Genomic DNA, 19,873 nt, shown 5'->3' with positions numbered 1-19,873 from the left:
CGCCAGCGTAAACAGCGCCGACCCTTACCGCCTGAGTACGAGATCCCTTAGCGCCATGGCGGATTTAACACCTGCTTTTAGCAGGTGTTAAAATCCATGGCGCTAAGGGACCTTGATGTTAATTACGCCACCGTAATTTACGGTGGCGTAATTAACGCCTTCCCCACTCCCATTATGCCCTATGGGGCAAAAATGGGAATGGGGAAGGGTAAATGGGGATTGTGGACTTACCGCCCCGCCAAGGTCGGAATGGGGCGGTAAGTCCGCCATCCACCATGGCGGAGTTGGCAACTTAGCGCCATGGACCATGGTGCCAATAGCGCCATGGTCCTCCGCCAAGGTCGTAATGAGGCCCAGCATGTTTATATTCTGAATTCTGTGACACATGGCTTCATTGTGTTCAGCTGGGGGAGCTATTCATAGGAACGTGTATGGCTGCAGAAATAGTAGGCCAATGCACCACATCCTGTGCTGTGTAAGAAGCTAGGTGTTGTGTCACCTTAGAGTAAAGTCAGAGTCAATTATGTTGCAGCAGGCAAAGAAATTAACAGTTTAGAATGAAAGGGCCCATGCCCGCAATTATGTTTTATTGATCAATGAATACATAGGAGGTCATTACGACCCAGGCGTTAAGGGTTAACACCGTCGTTAACCCTTAACGCCTGATTCCAATTTTAATGGCTGCTTTTAGCAGGCGTTAAAATCCATGGCGCTTAACCGCCTTGGTGCTAATTACGGCACCGTAATTTACGGTGCCGTAATTAGCGCCTTCTCCACTCCCATTATGCCCTATGGGGCAAAAATGGGAATGGGGAAGGGTAAATGGGAAATGGGGATTTACCGCCCCACTCACCTTGGAATGGGGCGGTAAATCCGGTAAAGTTGGTGTACTTACCGCCTGGGTCGTAATGACCTCCATAATATATTCATTAAAATAAGACCAAACAACAATATGCAGACTAGGTAGAAGGCAGTGTGTAGCAACAGGACTTGAAATTAGCAGACTAAATAGTTATTTTAACCAATAATTTCAGTAACATCTGGTTAGCTATGAATTCATGGCATATTCATGGTGTAAAAACAAAGGTAGAGAGGTGGACTAAGTCGGGTAGATATTGGTTGTGCATGAAAACTGGGAATTTAGGCATCAATTGATTATGATATTGTTTGCCACCAGTCGGTATACAAACCTTAAAGAAATGTGTTGTTGGATGACAGAGGTTGTCCATGAGTTTAGGGTCATGCACTAGAATAAGCATGTGCAGCAACAATGTTTGTCAAAGGGGTATGGTGCTTTCTGGGTGGTAAATTAACCCAGATACCACCAAACGGTATTACTTTTACCACTGCTAGGTCTGGCGATATTACAACTGGATTATAAGTGACGGTGTAAATCCCACTTTTTATGGCCAAAATGTGCCAGAAAGATGTTGGATTTAGCTCCAGCCCATGTTGGACAGGGAGAGTGTAATTGTAATTGTAATTGTTAATGCTGCCTGATATGCGAACGTGGCTGGCAGCATTTACAATGGATCCCTATGGGGGTCTGCCGGCTTTACGGATAGGGATCTCCAGCATTTGCACCAGCAAGAAAATCCATGCCGGCATAAATGCTTGAGCATTTGTCTGGTGGAGAAGAAGGAAGGTGGCAGAAAAGCAAGAAGCTAAAAAAGGTAATAAAACAAATGCATTCAACACTAAACCCCACATTCACGCTAGCCGAGCCTGTTGTGACCCATGGAAAGGGACTGGGGAAGGATGCCTGAGGGGAGGAGGAAATGTGAGGGCATGAGGGGATACCATTTAATTCATGGCCCTGCAATACTTGATGAAGATTAAATATGCATTAATGTATTCAAATGTAGTTATGTTTAGTTTTCAAAAATATACCGAGCGTTTACAGAAACATTAATTTTACTCCTACAGTATGCGCTCCAAAATTAATACAGTTGACTTGAGAGCTCATTGGTCCAATAACGCTAAATCATCATCTCTGGGTTTAGTACCCGTTTTTTGTGCATTAAGTGTGTATTGAAAATGCACTTTAAATGCAATATCAAATGGGCCTTTTTAATGGAAAAGTAAGTTCTGAAATCTGAGAACTGTTCCTTTGTCTAATTCAACTATTAAAACGACTGATCATGTTGAAAGGTTGCATAGAGATTACATTCCAGTGCAGTTTAAATCGACCAATCATATGTTCCTTGCCAGCCTTATGTCATTTTAACATCTACGTCAACAGTATTTTCGAATGTGTTGAATGGTTTTGATTTTTGTATGTAAGTGCTGGATTCCCATGTAAGCAAAGTTCAACAGGCTTGTTACTGTTGCATTTCTAATATGGTGCTTCATAAAAGAAAGGAAATATTTTGAATAATTTCATTTGGTGATTTTGTTCCGCTGCCACATATTAAAATAAGCACATAGAGAATGACGCTATACCAATCTATAGTAAGTCCTATATTTCATTTTTGTTCCCTAAAGTGTACATATGAAACAACCAGAAACACAGCACACGTCATTGTAAAAATTAGTTGCCTTGCAGGGTTGTTTTCAAAAGGGTTCCCCCTAATTGTATGTACTGGTAGGAAGGGTGGAGATGGTTGCAGCAGGTGGGCGTGCTACCTAAGGTTCAGCAAAAATAAGGCCCCCTTCTCTCTACAAAGTTCTGCAAGCGGTTTCATCAAAAAGGCAAAGAAATCAAATATACATTGAGTAGGCTTCTGGGCAGGGTTTTGCTGAAGTGGAGTGCGAGCCTGCTCTAAGATGGCATCTGATTTTCTGAGCTCCTGTACATAAGTCAATTGTGTTCCAAAGAAAGACCTTGGAAAAAAAAAACATCAATGTGTTAGGAATCTTGGAAACAAAAGATGCTCTTAAAAGCAACATCTCTCCCCCACTTAAATTGTTTCACTAATTTGTACAAAGTGGTCTACACAATATTAGAGTTTTCTCCCTTCTGCATCATGGAGCTACTGATTGACACACGTGTTTATCTACACTATGCTGCTTAGCTCTCAGTAAGAGAGCTACAGCACTCTCTTGCCGAACTTCTAAGTGAAAGACTCAACATTGCAAGATGGCTAGATGCTGGCCAGATGTTTTCAAGATTCTGCAAAGTCTGATGACGGTTTAAACAGGGGTCACAGTGGATCTTAGCATGCAAAGATGGAGTGGTGAGTTGGTGATATAGACCACACATGGGAGCAGTAAGTGTAAAACTACCAGTGCTTCTGGAAGGTCGAGTTCATGCTTTATGAAGCTCAGATAGGCTTTGTGTAAGCGACCATTAATAGCAAAATATATCCAGTGTTTAACTAGCAAGACCTATCCAGTGTTCCAATGTTACCCTGAAGGCAGTATGCAGTCAAGTTGTTCACCTCAACTATGCAAATAAAATGGCTGAACTTCTCAGTCATGACATTCACTGAGATATCATCATGTAACCATACATATTGGGCCTCATTACGACCCAGGCGGTAAGTTACCGCCTGGGCCGTGACTTTACCACCATGGCGTAAACTACGTTTACGCCATGGTGGTTGGCGGACTTACCGCCCCATTCCGAGGTTGGCGGGGCGGTAAGTCCCCAATCCCCATTTACCCTTCCCCATTCCCATTTTTGCCCCATAGGGCATAATGGGAGTGGGGAAGGCGTTAATTACGCCACCGTAAATTACGGTGGCGTAATTAACTCCATGGTCCCTTAGCGCCATGGATTTTAACACCTGCTAAAAGCAGGTGTTAAAACCTCCATGGCGCTAAGGGACCTCGTACTCAGGCGGTAAGGGTCGGCGCTGTTTACGCCGGCGTAAACCCCTTACCGCCTGAGTCGTAATGAGGCCCATTGTCTTTAGGCTACTTCTTATTAGAAAATAGAAAAAAATGCTTCAGATATTGCTCATCGAACAAATGTCAGGCTTTAGAGGACAAAGATGAGAGCATATTAGATGTTTGAAATATTCCTCTACAATCAGCTATTAGTCTTTATCATGTGGAATTTCACAGCACCCAGTCAACATTGAATATGAGAATGAAGTTGGCTTTCAAAATGCAGAATTACAAATAAAATCACAGATATACTGTAATTCTCACTTGTATATATACAACTGAACCACAACCACATTTCTACAGTCGTATCTTCTTTATGCTCAAAGTCGCAGTCTGAGGTGCTGGTAAACCCATCTTTTTCCACAGTAGGATTGGGGAAATGCTGGATGATCCAAAGCTGACAGATAGGAGCGACTTGATTAGGACATATTCACTTTATCGGTTATTTACTTGGTCTGAACCTAATCAATATAGCATAGGGATTGTTATTAGGTATTCAGTGCAGTCTGTCCCGGAACAGGGGCTACCTTCATCATGAGAGCAATTGTTTGCAATCTCTAGCACATTAAAAAAAAACTGGTTTCCTGAGTCTGAAAACGCACATATCTAGATCAGGTTTGTTCAACTCCAGGCCTCGAAGGCTGGAATCCTGATGGGTTTTCCGGATATCCCTCATTAATATTCATGAGAATAAATGTGCATACATTTAGAATCATTGCATTCAAATTCATTCCATGGATATTCATGAGGGATATTCTGAAAATCCGACATGTTTCTGGTCCTCGAGGCCTGGGGTTGGACAAACGTGATCTAGATATTTTCAAAGTCATCAAGTTTATGCGCTAATTTTGATTCACTTCACTTTCCCTTAAGCCTCCTAAGGCACATAATGCATTGTATACTGTGTCCATGCCACTCTATGCTAGTCTTTGCAGCTCAATGATTATTCAATGTAATCATTAATTCCACCAATCCTTCTGAAACATCAATTGAATTGCCTTGAGTTTTTTCAAGAAATGCCTGGATATTACTATCAGTGCTCTCCATTTCACCATGTTATATTTTGTGGAAATATTGTGGACAGTATGCCCTGCAAGCAGTTATGGAGTGAAGGATTTGGTTTAATTGAAATGATCCTTTTCTGAATTTTGTATTTTTTTCTGGACATTTGGTTCTGTGAAATATTGCAAGATAATGTATGTTCAATATATTTTAGGGCTGAGTGAACCTTAATATCATTCTAAACGTGCATTTAAGAATGATTTAGCTTTTTTAATCCAAAAAACAATGTTAATTTGTATTTAAAAAAAGGTCTGGGAGCCCATCTACCGTTAACGTACATGGCCAAATAACCTGCTCTCTGGGAAGGTGCCCACTCGGGAGGGTCTACAACCACATTTAGGCTCACTGTAACTTTCACAAAGGAGAAAAAGTAATTTGCATATTAGTCCAGAACCAAAATGCTAGGCAATTCGCTTCTGAACAAGAGTATGGACAACCACTAAATTTTTAGTTTAAACCAATACAGTAAAGCTTTGGAATGATTCAAATCAGTGAAACCTCTAAAGAGGGGATTTTGGAGGATCTTATGTTGGATCCTTAACATACCTGAATCCCCACTTTCAAAACAAAACCAACTATTCGTTTGACTCAGATTCAAATCAAATGCATTTTTTTATTGGAACTGAAACCGTATATCAGAATAATGACATGTCATCAAAGTAAAACCATAAGAACAACATCAAAAGAAATAGTTGTGAAAAAAAGAGTAGGCACATGTTCAAGGGTCGAGCCAACAGGGGATTGAACCTATGCAACCCACATGAATCAAGATTCACATTTTCAGAATCATTCTGCTATTATATAATGCTTTCCACTAGATTCATCCAATTTCTAAGTGTTATAATAACAGGTACTATCATTATCACATATTCAATCATACTTTATTTTATTGAACAAAGAAAGATGAAAGGCTGTACCAGCCCTGCTGAGTGCATGCTACCCTCCTTCCTTCAACCAGAACTCTACTCACCTACCTATTGCAATGGTTAAGTGACTTATGGAATATGTTTATGCTTATAAAGCACTTAATATCCATATATGTTGCATGGTATGTAAATGGCTGCCCAAGTCCTTTTGAAGAGATGCTACTTTTTCATCATCTATGTAGAAATATTTGCTTGTGCAATGAAAGAACCAGCTGGGGTCATGTGCACACCATTTCTAATCTAGGGGAAAGAAATTCAGGCATGTTTGCATTGTAGGATCACGGAATACCTGGGAATGGAATGGGGACTATCAACCCGGACAGACACATGTAGAAATTATTTGATATTCATTAAATAATGTGCATTGTAATGGGCTTTGCATTGAAATATCATGTAACTTTGTTAATCATAACCCGCCAATTGTTTTATATCAAAACCAAAATTAGCTGATTAAAACTTGTTTCTGTATTTATGCAGTCATCTTCATGAAGAATATAGAAACTGTGTACTTATTTTGTATTATTCTGCATGGGAAAGCTAGACACAATGGGTTTTATAAGTTCTATGGTAGATTGAGGTAAATCTGCTGCTATTCCTATACTTTTTAGATTATTTTTACTGGTAGAAATTGGTAGACATTGCACAAAGACAGCATTTTCCTTTTACATGTACCCTTGAAATGGTCAACTCATTTTGAAAGGTTATCATGCAGAGATCAGCGTTTTGTAATATAGAGACCATTAACAATCACTGACGCCAAACCATTAAAGAGATTATAAGCCACAGCTACGTGTACACAGGACAAAGGCCTTGTTTTAAAGCACCATAACTATAGAGCTTAATATGAGGTGTCAGCCAAATTCATTGGACCTGTATCTTTAAGAGGAGAGCAAGGTCAATATGTTCAAGGTCTGGTTAGTAAATAAAATGCATTCTTCATTGCATAGGCCACAAACAAGCCCTCTAGCCGGACCTGGCAGAGCAATTATGCCTCATGTATTATGTGTCTGCTTCACGAAAGCAACCTATTAAAATTATTCCTTTGTTAAATAGGATATTTGACTCAGCAAATCTTGTGTTGATAGCAAGAGTGAAACAAAAGCATGCTATTCTGTTCGGACTTGCAAACAATGGGTTTTAAAGTAACAAATAATGAAATATTGTATCCACTCTAAGGGCCTCATTACGACCCTGGCGGTAAGGGGTTTACGCCAGCGTTAGCTGCGCCGACCCCTTACCGCCAATTACGAGGTCCCTTAGCGCCATGGCGCTTTTAACACCTGCTTTTAGCAGGTGTTAAAATCCATGGCGCTAAGGGACCATGGAGTTAATTACGCCACCGTAATTTACGGTGGCGTAATTAACGCCTTCCCCACTCCCATTATGCCCTATGGGGCAAAAATGGGAATGGCGAAGGGTAAATGGGGATTGGGGACTTACCGCCCCCGCCAACCTCGGAATGGGGCGGTAAGTCCGCCAACCACCATGGCGTAAACGTAGTTTACGCCATGGTGGTAAAGTCACGGCCCAGGCGGTAACTTACCGCCTGGGTCGTAATGAAGCCCTAATTGTGTAACCCTTTGTCGAATTCAAAATCCAAAATCAGATTTAAATTCAGCAAAGTGGCCCCATCACACACATGCACATATACACATATATATGTGTGTGTGAAGAATATATTAAAATGTATGAATTAATAATAAATTAGCATATGTCAATAATTATGGTAAAAACATGAAGGGTGCCTCCATATTCACAACTACCTTGCATTCATGATTATATATTTATCAATGGCAGAGGTTTTACGAGGAATTATAAACGAAAGACATTTCACTCAAATTTGATCAGAATTGTGGAAGAGAGGACTACCACAAAGCGAAATACATCTCCCAATTAAAATAGATTGGGCAACTCAAAACAAAGAGGAATATCCTAGTGGGTGTGAGTAAGTGAAGGGTATCTGTGACAGGTCACAGTTGTCACATCCAAAATTGGCAAATCAAATGATGCAGCATGGATGAGGTTTGCTGGAAATTTAAAGTCAAGGGGGGAGAGGCAGAGATTGTGAGAAAGCAGAGATGGAAGAGAGCCTTCTCAAAATGAGAAAAGTGGATTGGGGTTTCAACTGGAAGGAGCTGATTATAATTCTCCTTTTGGAATTTGTGAAAATCTGTTTAAAACAGATTGTCAAAAATTCCAAAAATTCAACAAGGCACATGTGTCTCTGGCAGTAAGAAATGATTTGTTAATTTCCTGGGTTTCACAGAATCAAAATATATCTGTGTTTGCGAGCACAGTGTATGTACCATGTCTCGCACAGATTTTCAGAGGTGTAAACATTGCTTTACTTGTGAAAACATAGTTTACATAAAATAATTAATTGAGTTTTCTTCTCCTCAAAGTGGAATAGTTAGTAGCTTAGATTCTCCCCTTCATTCCTAAGAAATGATAGCCATTTTAAATAACAAACCTAATTTTTCTAAATAACATTGCACAGAAATAGAAGGATTCTGCCTTAAGTGGACTCCTAATCTCAAGTAAAATGTGTTGATTCATCTTCGATTTCAATTTCATAATCTCATGCATGTGTGACCCTTTCACACAAGATATTTTGATCTCCAAAATAAAATCTTTTACTCCAACCAAGCTTTTCAAATAAGTGTAACCAAATTAACCCTACAAAACATTCATGTATCTATGTCAAAGCTAAAAACAACATTTTAGACTTGATTCATCACTATGTTAAGTGAATATTTGTTCCTGCTGCCAACATTGTCAGATGCTTACAGAAAAAAATAAGTGAAACGTGTTATTCTAAAAGTGTATTTAAGAATGATTTAGCGTTTTTGAATCCAAAAATCAATGGTAATTTGTATTAAAAAAAAGGTCTGGGAGCCCATCTACTGAGAACAAACACGACTAAATAACCTGTTCTCTGGGAAGGTGCCCATTTGGGAGGGTCTATAACCACATTTTAGCTCACTGTACCTTACACATCTGAAATAAAATCCATTTGCATATCAGTTCATCACAAAAATGCTAGGCAATTCTCCTCTGAACAAGAGTACCAACAACAGCGCTTAAGCGCTTTGGAACACATTGTGAATAGGCGCTGTATAAATAAACTATCATATCATATCAACAACCCCAGACACGTGTTTCAACCTAGTCCAACCTCATCAATGAGGTGAAGCTGTGCCTCTCTAAGCACAGTGAGCAAGGGCTCCACATCTGGATTACCCTGAGTAACTTAGGGGAAACTTCAAGTTCCTAAATAATTCAAAAAAGGTTTGGGAGCCCCTCTACTGAGAACAGACACACCCAAAAAACCTTTTCCCTACAAAGGTACCCACTCAGGAGGTTCTATAACCACTTTTTAGCTCTAGGTACATTTCATAGAGGAGAAATATATCCATTTGCATATCAGTCCAGCACAAAAGTGATAGGTAATTATTTTCTGAACAAGAGTACCAACAGTAACCCCAGACATGTATTTCGGTCTAGTCAGGCCTCATCAGATCATTGATAAAGTTGCTTGCATACAATATGACACTTTTATTGAGGAGAGGGGCATCCTATCCAATGGACAATCCAGTTTTTAGAAAAATCATGGAACAGAAATGGTGATTGTAAATGTTAAATCCATGCTTATCGGAATTGTTGATCAAGGCAGAGTAGCTATGTTACTGCTGTTGGACCTGTCTGCCGCATTCGATCTTGTTGATCATGATAGATTGGTGGACAGGCTCATTGAGGTGGGCAGATGCTCTAAAACTGAAGCAAATTGGTTCAGATCCTTTTTGGGACCTAGGAGAGCTAAGGTAGCTCATGGAGAGTTCAAGTCAGGAGAGGTTGGTTGTCCTTAGCTGTGGTGTGCCCCAAGGTTCCAGTGCGTACCGCTACTTTATAACATCTATTCCAAGCTCTGCTTTGACCTCATGGATGATTTGGGTGTCAAATATGCAAAGTATGCAGTCAACACCCAGATTGCCCTGGATCTAACAAGCTCTGATGAGGTGGGCTCTTTGCTGGTTACCAGAGTTTTTGATGCCATAAAAACCTGGATGAGAGACAACTTCTTGGCACTAAATAACAAGAAGATGGAGATATTGATTATAGGCAATGCGGCTAAACTTAAGACTTTAGACCCCCAATACGGAGCATTCCAAGTTGGAAGGGCCACTGTTCGCGTCTCCAGTAGTGTCAAGATGTTTGGAGTGGTCTTTGACCGCAACCTAAATTTTGATAAACATGTTGCCCATGTAAACGCCAGCTGCATGTACACAACTCACTTGCTGAGGCAGATTCAACCTTATATTTCAGAGGTTAACAGAGCCCTAATAGCTACCGTGACCATTAAGTCGAAGCTTGATTACTGCAATGGATTACTGGTTGGCACTAAAATGGCCAACATAAAGAAACTGCAGACAATCTAGAACGTAGTGGTCAGAGCAGTTAGTGGCTTAGGACGCAGGGACCAAGTATCCAATGCCCGGAGGAAACTGCACTGGCTCCCCATTGATCAAAGGATCCAATTTAAAGCCTCCTGTCTGGTATATAAGTGCCTTGCAGGCACTGCACCCAGGTATCTTCAATCACATATTAAGAGAATGCCACACAGACAAACCTTACTCTCCAAGGACAAGGACCTTTTACTACAACCACGTTTTAAAATAAAGACATGGTGACCTGCGCTTTAAATCCTGGGGACCGAAGGTCTGGAACGACCTCCCCATTTCTATCAGGCAACTGCCGTTGTCCGCCGAATTCAGGAGAGCTGTCGAAACCCATCTTTTCAATGGGGGCGGTAGCTAGATTGCTCTCCCCATTACTTGCAAACCATTGACCGGACAATGGGGGTCATTACGAGTAGGGCAGTAAGGGATACCGGGCACCGGTAAGGAGACTGGTGCCGGTAATCCCTTACCACCCTATTCCGAGGTCCCTTAGGGGGTCCCACCAGGAATGGCTGGTCTGACCAGCTGTTCTGGACGGGACCCGTTAAGGGACCAGGGCGCTAATAACAGGCTTGCCATTCGCGAGCATGTTATTAGCGCCCTCCCCATTCCCATTGAGCCCTATGGTGGCTCAAGTGGGAATGGGGAATGGCTTGGTCAATGGGGATTTACCGGTCCCGCCAGGGTCGGCCTACACCGGTAAGTCCCCATTGAACAACACCGGTGCCGGACCCGTTATTTGTGGCACTTTATAAAAATCCAATAGAATAGAATAGACGCTGTGCCTCTCTATGCACAGTGAGCAAGAGGTCCACTATTTGCATATCAGTCTGGTACCACCCACTTTAGCAGTCCATCACCGAAATTCAAGGCCATTCCCCTCTGAACAACCTAGGTTACCGAGGGTAATCCAGGCGTGGATCCCTTGCTCACTCTGCTTAGAATTACCTACGCCCTGATGACAATTTGCATAACGACCTTTAGGTTGAGGATCCCATTTATACATTTCTTTCTGATTTACCTTGACATTCTGTGATTTCTATTAATTGAACGATTTCCCGTGCAGTCATTGCCATATGTTTAGTGGACAAACGTGCGCTGGTGAAAAGAACCATTGATTCCATTCCATTTTGGACCTTCATCTTGAGCTTTCGTGTCTGTGACTTTCGAGCAATGAATCACCCAGCGCTCTGGCACCTTCGTTGTGGTTTCTCTTCCGCTGAATCATAGTGCATATGCTGTGTATGTGGGTGTCAGCGTTTGTAGGTTTTCCCATCTATGCTGCTGATATACAGCGTGTGTCATGTGTTGCGTAAGGTGGCTTCCTGTGAGTAACGAATGCTAATGTATGTTAATAATAGTAAAGTTATGCTCTCCTGGTGCAGTCCCATAATCTTAACCACAAAATAACATGTGAAACTGTAACAGCAGTAACTAGCTGCCAAGTTATTCAAATAGTTACATCATTTCTGTTCTTTCCATATCAGGATGTCGTTAACATCAAATACCTCGTATTAAAAACATAATTAGACCTCTACAGCTAAAAGAGATGATTTTAAAACATTAGCTGATATTAAAGCACATTGTTTCACTGTGCATGATTAAAGGTAGTGATCCAGTGGTGAATTATTTAGGCTTCAGTGTGGGTGGCATAACCAACAAGTCTCGTCTGTCCATTCACTCACTTGCTTACTTGCACCCTTGATTGGCCCACTGACTTAGCACTGAATCCTGTACCTCTCAAGCGCTTCACCGTTATCTATGTACAGATTAGGTTTCCCATTATGCTGGTGGCCATCAGTCATGTTATTATAAGGAAAATGCAAGAACAGCAGAGTAAGAGAGGAAGGAAGGGAGTGGACTATGCTTTCTGCTTGGAATTCCTAGTAGTTGTGTTCTTTTCTATGCCACAATTCTTAAACCCATCAGTGCGACTTCAGAAGGGAACCAATCATAAGCGATTTAACCTTTGTACTACCCCCCAGGGTAGAAGAACATTCTAAACTACTTGCAAAATCCCCTATGCAGAGGAACACAAAGCATTACAGATAAGTTTTATTTATTTATTTATTTATTTATTTATTTATTTACTTATTCAGTAATAATATGTATACAGCGCAGACATGGCAAAATGCTTTAGAGCACTGTACTAAATACATCTGCATATATTGAAAGGATGGATGCTTGTCTGATACGTCATGCACAGTAGAGGCTCCCCGAACACACAGAATGCTCTGCTAGAGGGAGCTGTTGCCTTAGGATATACAGTGGTCCACTTTGCATTGCTTGGCATGTTGTCAGTGCTAGAGGGAGCTGTAGGGTTATATTATATAGTGCTTCTACTTTGTAAAGGAAACGCTGCACATTGGCCTTTGTACACAGCCTGTACATTAGTATATAATAACCAGTGCAATACAATTATAACACGTTGATAACAACTTAGAATTAAAATGTATGAGAGCAGAACGTGGGGAAACAAGCAAGATTCAAATCAAATCAGAAAGCAGTAGTCCAGGATTCCAGAGCCACGTTTTAAGAATGTTCCCAAACCTCTCAGGTGCAGAGAAACGTTTTGAATATAGATCAGCAAAGAGTTCCAATAAGTAACTGCCACACCAGAAAAGGATATTTCAGGATGCAGGTGTACCTTAAGGTACCAACCTCTAAGCAGCGAGAATCGTTATAGCAGAGTCATCTCAATCCCCTTGAGATCTTCAATTTATCTGTCAATAGGATGGGGATTTCAAGTACAAGGTGAAGAGGAAGTGCCAAGTGTCATCCAAACTCCAGCCACCCCCTTCGTAGTACCCGGTACTTTCGCACCAAAGTATGTGACGTATGATAAACAAATAAACCAGCAAAGAGCAGCGGTTGGGCTCTGCCCAGTGCCTATCAGAGTAACAGCACCTATTGAAGTACTGACACCTAACAAAACATGGACAGTAAGGTACCCATTGAGAAAACCATATCTACAGTCAAGACAGAATGACAGTTGTCAGAAGGGAATACCTGAAGAAGCCAAGAAGATAATAAAGTAAGACGAATGGTGACGTCATAAGAAATCAGACTGACGCACATATAGAAGATATAATGACCTGAGAATATTGACAAAGAGACAAAATACCATGGATAAGTGACATCTTGAGCCTAAGGTGAAGAAGGTGATGTAAAAATGCTGAAACTTATGCCATATGCACAGTGAAGATATTCCCTTAATTTAAGCGTGTACAGATGCAAGAAACCGCAAGAAGCAAAGAAATTGTTAAGCTTGCTTATGCTTTGTAGTAAATAGATTGCGACAAGCACCAACATATACATATATGTATACCTCAAAAGCACTTTATACATGATTGTAACTCCACTACGCACATGAGCAGAATTGCATAAAGGTTACTAAAGGTCTCAAGAGGAGAGAGCTGCAGCTAACAAATCGAGAATTAAGACAGAGCGAAACTCAGATAAAGGTAACCTTGCCAAGAAGCCAAGGTCGTATCTGGTTGGAAAAGACCAACAATGGATACAATTAAAGAGAAAAGAACAGAGTATCCTGTTCAGAAAGGTCAAGATAAACCACATATGGTAGAAGACTGGCAGAATTAAATCAAATACATGAAAATACATGAAGGTGAGGCCAATTTCACTGTGTCCTAGCCACGTGACAAGGCAGGCAGGAAAGAATCCAGTTCAAACCTACGCATGGGTACCTGCCATACCCATACTCCTTAAAGTTCTCAGACTAAGAAGCAGACTCGAGGCCAAATTACAAAGTAGTAATTGACACAGGACCACCGAGGTGATGATTGATTGTAACATAATTGGAGGGAAGCTGGGGTACAGACTAACTCCCTGCACCTGGCTGGTTGTTCTGCATGCTGCTAGATGTAAGTGGAAAAGTATGAATGGGGTTGATGCCAACCCAGTCATAGTGGGCCGTGTCATCTAGGATTCTATAGTGAGTAAAGCCAATGGGACGTTGTACTTTTAGTGACATTCATAGTGGCCATTTTGAAGGAAGGGCTTAGTTGCCCCACCTGACATTGATTGTCCAATCCCTTCTCTCCATTACCACATACAGATATAGTACCTATGATAAAGTTACCTTCCTATAACCAATCACGTTGTATGTAAGGTTCTTAAGATTGCGTGTCAGTGATGACAAGTTTTTCCTATAAATACTGTGTTTTTTCAGAAATTAAGTTGGAGTTGGAAGAGCGATAGAAGATCGAGTGGTTGCTGATGTTCGTTGTACTCCCTGTTTTAAGTCCTTGTCATTAAATGAATTCCCTTTGCCAAACTATTGAGTTGTCATAGCCATTTAATGTATGAGTATGAATCTACATCCCCATCTATCTCAAGGGTACTGCTACTCATCTTGAAGGGCTGTTTGGAGATCCCAGCTCAGAGGGCTGGCTGGAGACCATCCAGTTCACTTGGTAGCAGAGATTTATGGTTAGATTAGATAAGATACCCATCGGCCATCGACATAAGTAACTTCGGGTCCTCGGCAATATCACAAGTCCTTTGCCATCCGTCTGAGAGAACGAGAATCTCCCCATAGAAAGTGGTTGGTTTAATTGAAAACCCTGCAGGTTAGGTGTGAAGGGACCTTTGCATTCCCCCAAAAACCCTTCCCACTTCTACGAGCAGTTGATCGAACGAGCGGCATGGAAAGGCAGTAACAAAGGTGGTGATTTCGAGCGTTCGGAGAGGAAAAACATGCGAACGGTGAGTGAAAAAGACTAAGGGCCTCATTACGGCTTTGGCGGTAGCCATGCCGCTATTGGCGGCAGGGCTGCCTCCAAAACGTGTCCGGGTTCCCTGAATGGGGAATTACCAGGCCATTCAGAGTGTGGAGGGCCCGGTAATTCCTCCCTCAGGGAACCCGAGACCAGACCTTCCCCATTCCCATTCGAGCCCCCATAGGGCTCAATTGGAATGGGTGCAGGGAGCTAACAACGGGCCGATTATGACCGGCCCACTGTTAGCTCCCTGGTCCCTTCGCAGGACCCGGTAACGATGCCTGGTCTTACCAGGTGTCCTTACCGGGTCCCGCGAGGGGACCTCGTAATCAGGTGGAATGGGTTTAACGGGTCCGCATCCATTTGCGGCACCCGTTAACCCATTCCACCAGGGTCATAATGAGGTCCTAAATGTTTTGGCAAAAGTCGCATGCCTTAAAAACAAGTAAAGGGAAGGTAACAGAGGGAGGTGGGACAAAAATAACGTCAGAGTAAGAGTATAACGTGAATGTATATAATAGGGGAAAACATTGACTCGAGTGAGGCTGAGCAATATAAAGAGATATCCTGAGTGTGACGGCGATAAGCGTATACGCCCAGTGAATCAGTTTTAAAGAGTGCTAGAAGAAGCCTTCATTTAAAGTCCTGATTGACAGTATGAGTAGGAGACCAGATTTATTAAAGGCAATCTGAAAGAAATGGGCTTAAATTCCACATCGGAATACAAAATAGGCGGAGGACGCATCGGAGGAAGCAGATGGCATAACATTTGTGTGGCCAGCCAGAGTCTGTCTGTCTGTTTTATGTGTTTTATTTAATCTATGACATCATAAGGTAAAAAACTTTTTGAAATATCATGAATATTGCGTGATTGTAAAGACAAAATGTTGCATGGCATGGATTGATGGTTGTTAACAAAAGTAAAAATTAAATTATTGTTGAAAAAACGGAATTGGAGCTTGTGACGATTGGTGCTCACTCATACTGTTGATTTTCTCTGTGAAACATAAAGTATAATAAAGTGTTTATATAAAGAGAGGATAATCAGGTTAAGCATGGAAGACATTACCCCATTGATACACTTGTGCAAACAGTTGCTGAAGCATGCACCTCTCAGGCCAAGCCACTTCCATCACTGCCACCCACCTTCTCGTTAATCTGACCCTTGAAGCACGTGTCAGCAGAGGCTTTTGCCGCCACCTTCTGACCTCCCCTCCCCCTTTAGCTGACTCCCACCCTTACACAGCCCTCTCCACTCTCCACTCTGCTATATCTGATACTCTTGATATCCTTGCCAAGTGTAACTCCAGGTACGACTCAGACATTGTCACCCTAAAATGCAAGTGCATGGAGACCGAGAGGAAATGGCGTGCTTCATGTACATCCTCTGACAAACTGGCCTGTCGCCTGCTCCAAAGGCAATATCGTCTCTCTGTCCTAACCAAGAAGAGAGCTCATATCCAAGCCCGCATCTCTGCGACATCAAGCAATTCAGCTGAACTCTTTGAAATCTGCAAGGAACTGGCCAATCCTGCCGCAGTCTCTACCTCTCCTGACCCTTCCCCAGCCCTCTGCATGGCACTGGCTTCTCACTTCATCTCTAAAACTCAGGACATCCTGTCCTCACTCTCTGTCTATCCCCTCCCCTCCTACTCCCTGCTCTTCCTCTGGCCCTTCTCCACCTCACCTCCCTGTTTCTCTGCCTTTCCCCTGTTCTCCGCTGACAAGGTTTCTAGACATGTACGATCTATGAAAGTCTTGTCGAAACAGGTTCAACCGTTCCTCCAAAACTATCAAGGACCATATCGACTCCCTGGCTCCTGCCCTGGCTGATTTCTGCAATCTCTCCTTCACACTGGAGTCTTCCCATCCCCCCTGAACCACTCCCTTGTTCAACCTCTTCTTAAGAAACCCTCTGTTGACCCCTGCTGCCCGGCTAACTATCGCCCAATCTTCATCACTCCCTTCCTGGGCAAGCTCCTGGAGAAACTGGCCATCTCCCAGCTTAATCTTCACACTGAATCTGTTAGTTGTCTTCACTGGCTTCAGAGCTGCCAGAAGTATGGAAACTGCTCTCCTGAACATCCGTGAAGACCTGCTCTCCAACCTTGACTCTAACACCCCTTGTATCCTCATCTTGCTTGATGTCTCTTCTGCCTTTGACACTGTCAACCATGCCATCCTGCTCAACCATCTCTGTGATAACCTGGGTATCAATGGTCAGGCTCTGGCTGACTTCTTTCCTTTCCGACTGACCCTCCCAGGTCAAACTTGGGTCCTTCCTCTCTGACATCTTTTTCTCTACCTGTGGTGTCCCCAGAGGTCTAACCTCTCTCCCTGGCTGTTCAACCAATACCTGGCACTCCTTGCCCAGCACATCGCCGCTCTCTGCCCCAACTTTCAGTGCTATGCAGATGACACCCAGCTCATTTACAGGCTACCCTCAGCCTCCTCCTCTCCTTCCCTCATCTCTGTCTGTCTGCTATCCAGGAGTGGTGTGCCGCCAATGACCTCTGCTTAATGCCAGTAAGACTGAGATTCTCCTCATTGGCACACCCACTCCCTCCTTCCCTGTTGCTCTCTGGCCGGCCTCTCTTGGCCCTCTTCCTGCTCCAACCTGGAAGGCTAAAAACCTTGGGGTGATCTTCGACTCCACACTCTCCTTCTCTCCTCACATCTTTGACGTCTCTAAGAAGTCACACTACCAGCTGCACCTCCTCAGAGGTATTTTTCCTTTCCTCTCCTTCCCCCAGAAGCTCACTGTCTCCACAGCTCTGGTTCTCTCTAGGCTGGACTATTGCAACAGCCTCTTTCTAAATGTGCCTGCTTCGACTCTCCGCCCTCTGCAACTCATCCAGAATAGGACTGCAAGACTTGTCCTTGGCCTCAAGCCCAGGGATTGTATCTCTCCAGGACAGAAATCTCTGCACTGGCTCCCAGTGGCTGTGAGGATTAAGTTCAAAACCCTCTGCATCATTCACAAGGCCTTCTGGGGCCTGGGGCCTCAGTACCTTCAACTCTTTCTTCCTAAATATCTTCCTTCTCGAGCTCTTCACTCATCTGCCTCCAACTCCCTCAGGGTCAGTCGCTTCTCCAAGCAACGAGTTGGTGGCAGATCTCTTTCTTCGGCTGGTGCCTTCCTCTGGAACAGGCTCCCTGCCTCCCTGCCTCCCTTAAACTTGAGAAGAACCATCTCTGGTTCCGGAAGCACCTCAAAACTTTTCTCTTTGCTTCTGCTTTTTCTCCTCCTCTTCTCTGCTGATCTCCTGGCTGTAACCGGAACTGCACTGGCTACCTGGAAACCCTCTGGTCTCAGGCCCAGGTCCTTCTCCCACCAGCATCACTCTCCTGCACTGCCCACCGGGCAACCCCCACACTTGGGGACTGTTTCTGTATCCCTACAGTCCCCCTACCAGTCCTTGACACCTGATGCCCGCACTTACCCATGCACTTGCCACTTGCTGGCCGTTACTTACTTACTGTTATCATCTTCTCCCATGTACTGCACTGTCCCTGGCCCCTTCCCAAGCATGTGCACAATCTGAATAACACCTGGCCTATTAGGATCGTTGTCCGTCCTACCTTTGTTCCCCTCCCTTGCCTCATCGCGCCTTGAAACACTTGTGTATAGGCACGTTATAAATGCCATATCACATCATATCATGTCATATCATATTACCTAAGCTTAAACAGTGCAGTGCAGAATGGGTTAAAGGGACCGCAAACAAAATGTTTATGCCATGGCCCCAAGGAAGATCGCTATCTAAAATGGTCCTGCAGCACATGACAACATACTTACATGCCACATATATGGGAAAAAAGTTCGACAAACGCCTGGCTAGTTTTGAACTTTGGAAAATGTACCAGGAGGAGGAGCCACCATTAGATTGGATACTGAATATATGCATAGAAAGGGGTAAAGAGCCTTCTGCGCCGGCCACCTCGGCTGAAACAAAAAGCGGAGCTTGTAAAGATGAAGGATTGTACCCATTAAGGGAACTTAAAGTAGCCACGGGATATAGCAACCCGTCATATGAGTCGCCTACGCAAAGTAGTGACGAAAGCCCAGAAAAGGACAGAGAAAGAGATATTACCTCCAAAGTCCTGAAGGACAAAGATAGACGCGAAAAGGTAAAAGGTGATCAAGTACAAGCAAGTACATCTCGAGGTACGGGAAGAGAGATAAAGAGATGGAAAGGAGATGAGGATAGGACTGATGAGATAGCATTCACACAGAACGAATGGATGAAAGGTCAGATTTTATTGAAACTTGATGGTAAAGGCATTGAGGATATGAGACAAAGGGGAGAACAAGATGAATTAGAAGGGAAAGAGAAGGAAAAGGAGAAATGGATAAGAGACGAAGGAGTTAGGAAAAAAGAAAGGCAGAAACAAGAGCAGTTATATCATGACGAGACGAGTAGGTCAGAAAACAGGAAAAGGCAGAAGAACAAAGAAAACGCGATCATAAGCAGAGAACAGCTGATGATCAGGAAAGAATAGAACAAAGGAGAATAGAAGAAGAATAAAAAATACGGGAGAAACGAATACAAAGACGAGGAGATGAGGAAATATGAAGGGCACATGAACAAACAGATGCAAGGAAACAAGAGGAAGATAAGGTCAGAGAAGACGCAAGGAAGCGTAGAGAATTTGATGACGACATAAAACGCAAGCGAAAACAGAGAGCATGGGATCTCGAATATCTCCAAAGAGAGGTTAAAAAACCTGATCCAATAGTAAGCTGGGAAGATATAGAAGAATTCTTTACTGAGTACGCTTCAGTACCAGGCACGTCTATGGCAAATCTAGAAGATGACTTCGGTACCAGAAGCATTGGAGAGACAATCAATAGAAT

This window comes from Ambystoma mexicanum, chromosome 3p, assembly GCF_040938575.1.
Source record: "Ambystoma mexicanum isolate Mex_15411 chromosome 3p, UKY_AmexF1_1, whole genome shotgun sequence".
Lineage (NCBI taxonomy): Eukaryota > Metazoa > Chordata > Amphibia > Caudata > Ambystomatidae > Ambystoma > Ambystoma mexicanum.
Note: the sequence above shows the minus strand (reverse complement) of the source record.